Source organism: Miniopterus natalensis, chromosome 17 (genome assembly GCF_054644295.1).
Source record: "Miniopterus natalensis isolate mMinNat1 chromosome 17, mMinNat1.hap1, whole genome shotgun sequence".
Classification (NCBI taxonomy): domain Eukaryota; kingdom Metazoa; phylum Chordata; class Mammalia; order Chiroptera; family Miniopteridae; genus Miniopterus; species Miniopterus natalensis.
Window position 1 is genome coordinate 5,898,664 of NC_142097.1, and position 8,747 is coordinate 5,907,410.

Genomic DNA, 8,747 nt, shown 5'->3' on the forward strand with positions numbered 1-8,747 from the left:
AAGTAACACACCCGGGAATCTGAGAACCCCAGCCCGAGTGATCCCGGGCTGCATGAAAACATTAAAACGCCGAGCCCTGCACCATCTGACCTGGCTGGCTTCAGGCACCCCTCGTGGCCCTCCTGCAGAGGAGCCCACTTCACCCTGAATTTACCCTCCAGGACCAGCAACTATCTGAGGGTGAGATTACTGAAGGGGGGCGGAAACTGGGGAACTGGGTTTGCATTCTATCGCCATTACTTATCACCTTGGTAATCTCGAGCAAGTGAATCCCTTTCTGCCTCAGTTTTCTCATCTGTGAAATGGGGGTTAGAATAGGCTCTGCCTGGCAGGGTCATCGTGAGGATTAGATGAGTCACACATTTAAATTCTTGGTCGGGTGCCCACCACCGAGCAGCACTCCGTGGACCACTCTGCATAGCTCTTTGTGGACACCCCTGTCTTTCATAGCTCCGCCCTGTTCCCTCCTGCTGGAATGACTTTCCTCTCTCCCATTCTAGAAATCTAGAAAATTTTCAAAATCCCAAGCATGCCATCTGTCTGAGAGAAGCCCACCCAGTGTACACCACGCTCAACACACATCCTCCAGTCAGTGGTGTATTGGATATGACCCTCAACGAAAACGTCAGCTGTGCAAAACACCACGTAACTCTATGTCTTATACCTTCGTTTCGGCCGTCAGGCTGGGCTGGTAGAAGATTCTGACCTCTAGGTGAGAGTCCCCAGTACCCCAGGGGCCGTGTTGGGTGCCTGCGGACGGGCTGAACGAGCCTGCTCGGGCTGCCAAAACAAAATGCCACGCGCTGGGGGCTCAAACAAATTTGCTTTCCTCTCTTCGCAGGAGCTGACACTTTTGAAACAAAATCAAGGAACACCCAGGGCTAGCTACCTTGGCTCTCCTCGTGGCAACATCCCTCTCCTGAGACATTAAAGGGAGCTCACTCGCTGCTTGAAATGCATAAAAAACAGCGTAGATGGCTGATGGACAGAGGGATGGACGTGACAGATACGTGATAAAGCGTGCCCAGCAAATGTTAATGGTGGGGTGTAAGTAGTGGGTGATGGGTCTGAAAATTTCAAGATAAATTGGCAGTGGTGGGGGCAATCCTAAGGTTCACTTCGCCAACCTCCCGCCAGACTATAAGTTCCGTGGTTAAACGTGGTGGTTTCTCTTACTGTCAATATATTTGGTAGACTTGAAAATAAGCTCTACAAATACCTGGGCACTAAAGGGGCCGCCTCCTTAGAAACCCAGCGTTCCCCAGGCTGTGGCACCACTCGGCCCTCTAGTGGCGAAAGGCACACATGACACTCCTCGGGGACCAGTTTCACTCTGACCAGTAACACACAGTTTTGGGACCAGCTGAGGGACTTGAGAGCTATGTAACTTATCTTTAGAAGACAATATGACTTGGTTTTTTTTGTTGTTGTTTTTTTAAATCTTTATTGGAAGGCATTGTGGCCAGGAAATTTGGAGTTGTCTGGTTTCTAGAGATCTAAACTCAGAACACCTCAGAGTCAGACCCAGGAAACATTTTCCTTGTGTGCCTTGGGACCACACCCCCATCCCAGTCCCCAAGATACCAACTTTCTGAGCTTTTGGATAGCAAGGCTATATCGGTCTTGCGCAAGCTGTCTTTGCTCAGTGGTCACAGCGTCGGCTGAAGGGTCCCAGGCTGAAGGGTCCCAGGTTTGATCCCGGCCGAGGGCAAGTGCCTCGGTTGCAGGCTCCATCCCAGCCCCAGTGGTTGGGGTGCATGCTGGAGGCAGCCAATCATGAGTCTCTCTCACACTGATGTTTCTCCCTCCCTCTCTCCCTTCCATTCTCTCTGTAAAGCAATGGGTGAGGATTTTTTTTAAAAAGACTATATTGGTCTTACTCATATCTGTATACCGTCTTAGCAGAGTATCTACAACCTGATATAAGCTCCATAGGTACTATTGACTGAATGAATCATGAATGAATGTTTGGGGAAGGCCAGTAGGAATTTCAGAAGGGCCCCAGAGGGGATGCCTGTTCATCAGATCACAAGAGTCTGGGGATCTCAGGATCTGCCTCAGCATTGTGAGCACAGAAATTTGATTGGTGAGTACACCAGGAGATGGAAACTAACTCATGGTGTTACCGGAAAGTGGACCTGGCCCTGAGTGGCTCTGCCCAGAGCCAGCCGGTAGTGTGTGGGTTCTTGACTTCATGCAGGAAAAACTTCACAAGTCCAGGAGAATTTTAGAAGACATTTATTAAAGCTGGGGACAGTGAAACAAAGAAAGGCTGGAGAAATGAACCTAGGCTGGGCTGCTTTGGCTCATTAAGAAGTCAGAGAAAAGGGGGCCTTAGGGACCACTTCAGGGGGTTTGCCTGGGATGAACGGCTGCTTAGAATTTAGGAGATTTGTGCCTGTGAGGAAAGAGGGAGGAGGGGGGAGGAAAGCATGGGGTGCTCTTGGGAGGAAGAGCGGGTGCTAAGACCTTTATTGTTTTTTATTTATTTGTCTTTATTGTTGAAAGTATTACAGATGTCTCCCCTTTTTCTCCCTTGACCCCTTCTACCCCACACCCGCCCCCACCTCAGGCCTTCACCACACTATTGTCTGTGTCCATGGGTTATGCATATATGCATATAAGTTCTTTGGTTAATCTCTTCCCAAACACCCACCCACCCCCACCTTCCCTCTGAGATCCCTCAGTCTGTTCCATGCTTCAGTGTCTCTGGATCTATTTTGTTCATTAGTTTATTTTGTTCATTAGAGTCCACATATGAGTAAGATCATGTAAAACTGAATCAGGAAGAATCAGAAAACCTGCATAGGCCAATAACAACTGATGAAATCGAAGCAGTAATAAAACAAAACAAAACACCACAGACATGGAAGCATAGATCAGACTGACAAATGTCAGGGGGATGGAGGAGGGCGGCTGGGTGGAGGCGGAGAGAGTAACCAAAGAATTTATATGCATATACACACAACCTAAGGACATGGACAGTGGTGGGGAGAGGGACTGGGGAGGGGGGTGGGACGGGGTAGAATGGGTCACTGGGGAGAAAAAAGGACATCTGTAATATTTTAAACAAAAATAAACAACAATAAAACAAAACAAAAAAACACCACAAATTCCCAGTAAACAAAAGCCCTGGTTAGGACAGCCTCACAAGGGAGCCCCACCAAGCATTCTGCTTATTACAGCAGTCCCTTTAACTTTTCCTGCAATGCTGGTTTGGTGGTGATAAACTCCTTTAGCCTTTTTTTTGTCTGGGAAGCTCCTTATTTCACCATCTATCTTGAATGATAGCCTTGCTGGATAGAGTAGTCTTGGTTTCAGATCCTTGGTTTTCATTTCCTTGAATACTGTGTTCTGGGGTGACCCGTGACAGAGGACCACTAGAGTTTGTGTTTGAATTTTGGAGCCTTTATTAGCTGGCCAGCGGCTACAGTTGCGGCGTCTCACCCACGTAAGAGCCGAACTGCAGCCCCGACCCTCAGTTCTTCTCTCACTTTATGCTCAGTAAGCACAAAGGCACTGCAGTAAAGGGGTTTCCAATAATTTGTCAGGCTGTCAGCTTTTGGTACAGGAAACAAGGGGGGACCTTTAGCAACACAAAAGGAACGATTTAAACACAATGTCTTACAATGAGTAATGGGGTTATGCTTAGCCAGGAACATGACTGGTTTGTTCTTTCTATGGGAACTCAGGGGGGCGGTAATTATTGGGATAGCTTGTCGGGCCTTGTCCTGTACAGTAGGGATCTTGTTCTACCTTTACTGTTAGTTCCTTAGGTATATTCTTCTGGGCATGGTGGCCAGAACAACTTCATGCCATTCCCTTCTGGCCTGTAGAGTTTCTAATGAGAAATCATCTGACAACCTTATGGAAGCTCCTTTGTAGGTAACAGATTGCTTTTCTCTTGCTGCCTTTAAGATTCTTTGTCTTGAATTTTTGGCATTTTAATTATGATGTGTCTGGGTGTGGGCCTCTTTGGGTTCTTCTTCCTTGGGACTCTCTGTGCTTCCTGAACTTGTGTGACTTTTTCCTTGACCAGGTTAGGGAAGTTTTCTGCCATTATTTCTTCAAACAGGTTCTCTAACCCTTACTTACTGTCTTCTAATTCTCTGACCCTATCCTTGGGTTCCTCTAATCTGCTCTTTATTCCTTCCAATGTATTCTTTATTTCTGCTATGTCATTCTTAATTTCCTTCATGGTTTCCATCTTTTCTCATGCTGTTGAGCATCCTTACAATCAGTGTTCTGAACTCTATATCTGATAGATTGCTTATCTCCATTTCATTTATCTCTTCTGGAGAATTCTCTTGCTCTTTCATTTGGGCTTATTTTATTTATTTATTTTGGCTCTTCATGTGGCTGCCTGTTTGGGTTTATTTCTATGTAGCAGGTAAATCTGCTACCACTCCCAGTCTTTTTGGAGGGTCTTTGGTACAGGCCAATGTCAGGTGCTATTTGTGACTGGCCCTGAGTACCCTGTTTGGAGCAATCAACAACCCTCTGCTTGAGGTCTCCTCTGCGGGGCCTGGGTGCAGTTGGACAGGACCAAACATACCAAAGTCTGCTTTTCCAAGGACTGGTCCAGAAGCAGATCAGGCAAAGACTCAAAGCACTCTGAGGTCTGCCTCTGGCTGCAGGCTGATTAATCTGATTCTCTTAATGAGCCTCAGGCTGTAGAAACTCCATGGGGTAGGATGAGAGGTTTTCCAGCAGGGTGGGGCAATTGCTTCCTCCCCCACAACCCAGACAAAAACCCCAAGTTGTCTGCCTAAAAAAGACATCCTCTGCAGTATGGGGGGAATGATTTGGCACAGGAATCCTGAGCAGTGCCTTCTGACCTCAATCTCCAGAGCCCACAGCCCTGGATTCTCCTCTCACAGCTCCAGGCCACTATGCCCCCCCTCTGCTGGAGCCCAAGGTGAGTGGCTGCACACGAAACTTTGTGTGTTGGCTCTCTAAGAGGGAGCCTGCATTTCCAGCCATTTCTCCCTGGGAGACAGGAACCTGGCTGCTTTTCACAGCCAGATGTTATGTGGGCACCTTTCCCAGTCCTGGTGCTCTGGGCTGGGAAGCCCGGTCTGGGGTTTAGGCCCCAGAGTCCTCAGGGGAAACCCCCCACAACTGAGATTTCCCTTCTGACCTTCAGCTGCTGCCTGTGGGAGCCCAGCCAGCCCCCTCGTGCCTCCGCACTTCCTACCAGTCTCTAGTGGTCTCCCCTTCTCCTCCTTGGTTATGAGGGTGCTCTCCAGCTCATCTTCAGTTGCAGTTGATTACTCAGGATTTTAAAAAATATATATTTTAGCTGTAATTCCAGTTTGATCCTGGGAGTGTCTCAGTGTAGCTTCCACTCAGTCTGTTGCCATCTTGGGATCTCCTGGGACCTTCGTTTTGAGGGTTTTAAAGGCTGGGAGTTAGGGGAGGTCTTAGGGGAGGATCAGTAGAATATTCGTTAGCTTTATGCTGATATATGAAAATGAGGTTTATTCTCTTAACTTCACCTGTCCTTGGGTGCGGTTGGCAAATGGCAGTAATTGGATTTCTGCTGTCTCCCTGAGTAGGGTGATTTAAGCTATTTACCCTCTGGTTTGGGAGAAGTGCAAACCATTTACTCTTAAGTGTCCTTGGTTTAGGGAAGACAAGATTTACTAGATGGCTGCAAACTGCTCTTCCACTATCCGTCTCAGTTTCCATATTCCGCTTGTCCTGGCTTACTAGCCAGTCTCAATGGCAACCATACCTACAAGCATAGATACTAGAAACCCGTTATAAATTGCACATTTATAGTTGTACATATGTGGTGTGGAGGAAAAAAAAGGAGGGGGGTGCTGTAATAAATCTAACAAAAAGTAACCTCGAGGGTGATCTGATCATAAATTACTAACTGAGCAGGTCATGGTGAGCAGTTACACCCCAGGCCTAGAACTTCTTTAGGGAAAGGTTTTCAGCAAGTCCTGTCCATTGTTCTTGTGCAGCTAGGTCAGGGGTAGGGAACCTTTTTTTCTGCCAAGGGCCATAACATCATCCTTGGGACATACAAAACTATCAACTTAAAAATTGGCTCTGAAAAAAACTCCTACATTTATTGAATTTCGAGTTCTGCCTGGGGTTGCCTTAGCAGAGCCAGACCAAATGATTTTGAGGGCCAGATGTTCCCCAACCCCGATCTAGGTGAACACACCTTTGCAATGCCATTAGTAATGCCCCTCCCAGGTGTCCTCACCCCCAAGGGAGCACATCCATCTTGTTAACGATCCTGTAATCTGATCCCTGCCTAGCTTTCTCCCACCTCCATATAATCTTCCTACGATCTATGCATAAAAGAAGCTGCAAACCGTGACTCTCCAGACTGAGATTTTGCTTCCCAGCAATTGTAACCAATTTGGCTAAAATAAACTCAGAAATTCTCTGTAGGTTTGGATGTTTCTTATGTCAATGATAGAAATACACCTACACCAGTGTTCATTGGCCAGTTCATTCTGCCTGGCAGCCACATTTTCAGAGGCGCCCATGGGATAATCAGAGTGTTCTGGGAACGTGGGCTCTTCCACTCCCAGCATCCTTTGCAGTGTGGCTCTGACACTCTTCCCTTGGAGAGCTGGCATCTAGTTCCCCTTCCCTTGAATCTGGATGGCTGTCGACTGACTTGCTTTGACTTTGGAGCCTGATTCAGAAGCACTGAAGTGTCTTTTTACCTCCTGGGAAGCTGGCCACCCTGTCCAGAAGCTCAGCCTGACTACTGAAAGAGAGCCGTCTACATGGAGGATGTCACGGAGCGGGGGCCTGGCTGGAGCAGGCCTGCCTCGGGCTGGCAGCAGTGTGTGGGTTCGTGGCTTCGTGCAGGAAGGATTTCACAGCAGGAGTCCAGGTGATTTTGAGAGCACGTTTAGTAAAGCTGGGGACAGTGAGGCAAAGGAAGGCTTAAGCTAGAAGAGGCAGCAGGAGGGCCTAGACAGCTGCTCTGGTTCTCCAGAAACGTTATGGAAAAGAACTGAGACAAGGCTCGGCTGCTGTCAGTTCACTGGAGTCACAGAAAGGGGGGCCTTGGGGACAGGTTCGTGGGGCTAGCCCTGGATGAGCTGCTGAAGCCCACTGCTCCCCTGGCTGCAAGCTTCCTGGGGTCCCTGAGAGTTTAGGAGATGCAGCCTGTGGGGGAAGGACAGAGGGAAGGGAGAGGCGTGGGCGTGCTCCCTGGAGGGAGAGCTCCCACTGGGGACTTTCTTTGAAGGTTTTTAAAGGCTAGTGGTTTAGGGGAAGTCTTAGTCCACTGATTGGTCAGTGTCAGGGCAGGGGGTCCTTATGAGAACACCTTAGTAAGCCAGGACAAGCGACATAGGGAAGCTGAGACAAATAGTTAAACAGCAGTTTGCAACCATCTAGAAAATCTACATGTCACCTGACTCAGGGAGACAGGTAGCAGAAATCTAATTAGTGCCTTTTGCCAACCACACCCAAGGACTCATGAAGTTAAGAGACTAAACCTCATTTTCATACATCAGCATAAAGCTGAGGAATATTCCATTGTTCTTCCCCCAAAACCTCCCCTAAACCCCCAGACTTTAAGACCCCTCCAAAAGAAAGTCCCAGCACCTGCTCTCCCTCCCAGGAGTACGCCTATGCCCCCCTCGCCCCATCCTTTCTCCACAGGCCTGCATCTCCTAAATTCTAAGGGACCCCACTAGGCTTGGAACCAGGGGGTCTAAACTGCTGCATAATCAGCAATATGCTGGGGGAAGAAAGGCCACCCTGAGGGCCAGGGCCAGAGCCAGTTTTGCCCGTTGCTAAGCACCTTGATGAGCTTTCACATCTGGCTGTAAATTGCTAGGCCAGTTTGTTCAGCTTTCTGTCTCAATTTCCCCATTCCACTTGCCAAGGATTTTTCCTACTATCCTGCCTCAGGGAGGGGCTATGTGGAGGTGAACCAAGGCCCCCCAGCCTACAGTCAGCACCAAGGCCCCAGATATGTGAGGCCCTGCTGTATACTCCATTGCCACTTACTACCCTAGCAGCTACGGCAAGAAACGGAGGAGAGCTGTGCCCCCTGAGCAAAACTGTGAGCGATAAAATGACTGAGAACAGTTTTCAAGCCTCTGAGTTGGGGGGTAGTTTGTGAACAACTCTAAGAAAATCAAAGCACAAAAGTGACTATATTCATTACTGGTATCATTGGGTTCTGAAAGCCCACGGCCTCCATCTCCGCTTTCCCTGATGCCCAGATGTCAGGCTCCCTCTACTCTAGCATTTCTGGGGACACGTCTGTCTCTGACTCCCTGACCTATTCTTTTGGAGGCACCAGTCAGACCATCCCCTCTTCTGATAACACATTCCTTGTTGTCTTGATTGAATTCGGGGCCCGATCAATTGCAAGGACACAATCTCATTTCAACTACCAGGTTCTTCCTAATTTCCTAATATTAATTGCCTGCCGTAAGCCTAGATGCTAAGGATTGCAGCAGAGATCCAGACCCACAAAGCCCTGTGCTCATGGAATTTACCATCCAGTTTAACCTCAGACTGGGGAAGTCTCGGCTTTTGTCTTCATCATCTACTAGGCATGAAACTATGACCCAGAACATCAGTGCCTGGAAACAGCCTGATAACCACCAACTGTCCTGAACGTTTTCATCCAGCTCTCAGAACTTTATATAAGTGGAAGAACACAAGCAATTCTTCCTATATTTTTAAGGTATAAGCAGTTTGGGATTACCTGACAGAAATGAGCCTGGAGAACACGTAAGGCAGAAGAACCA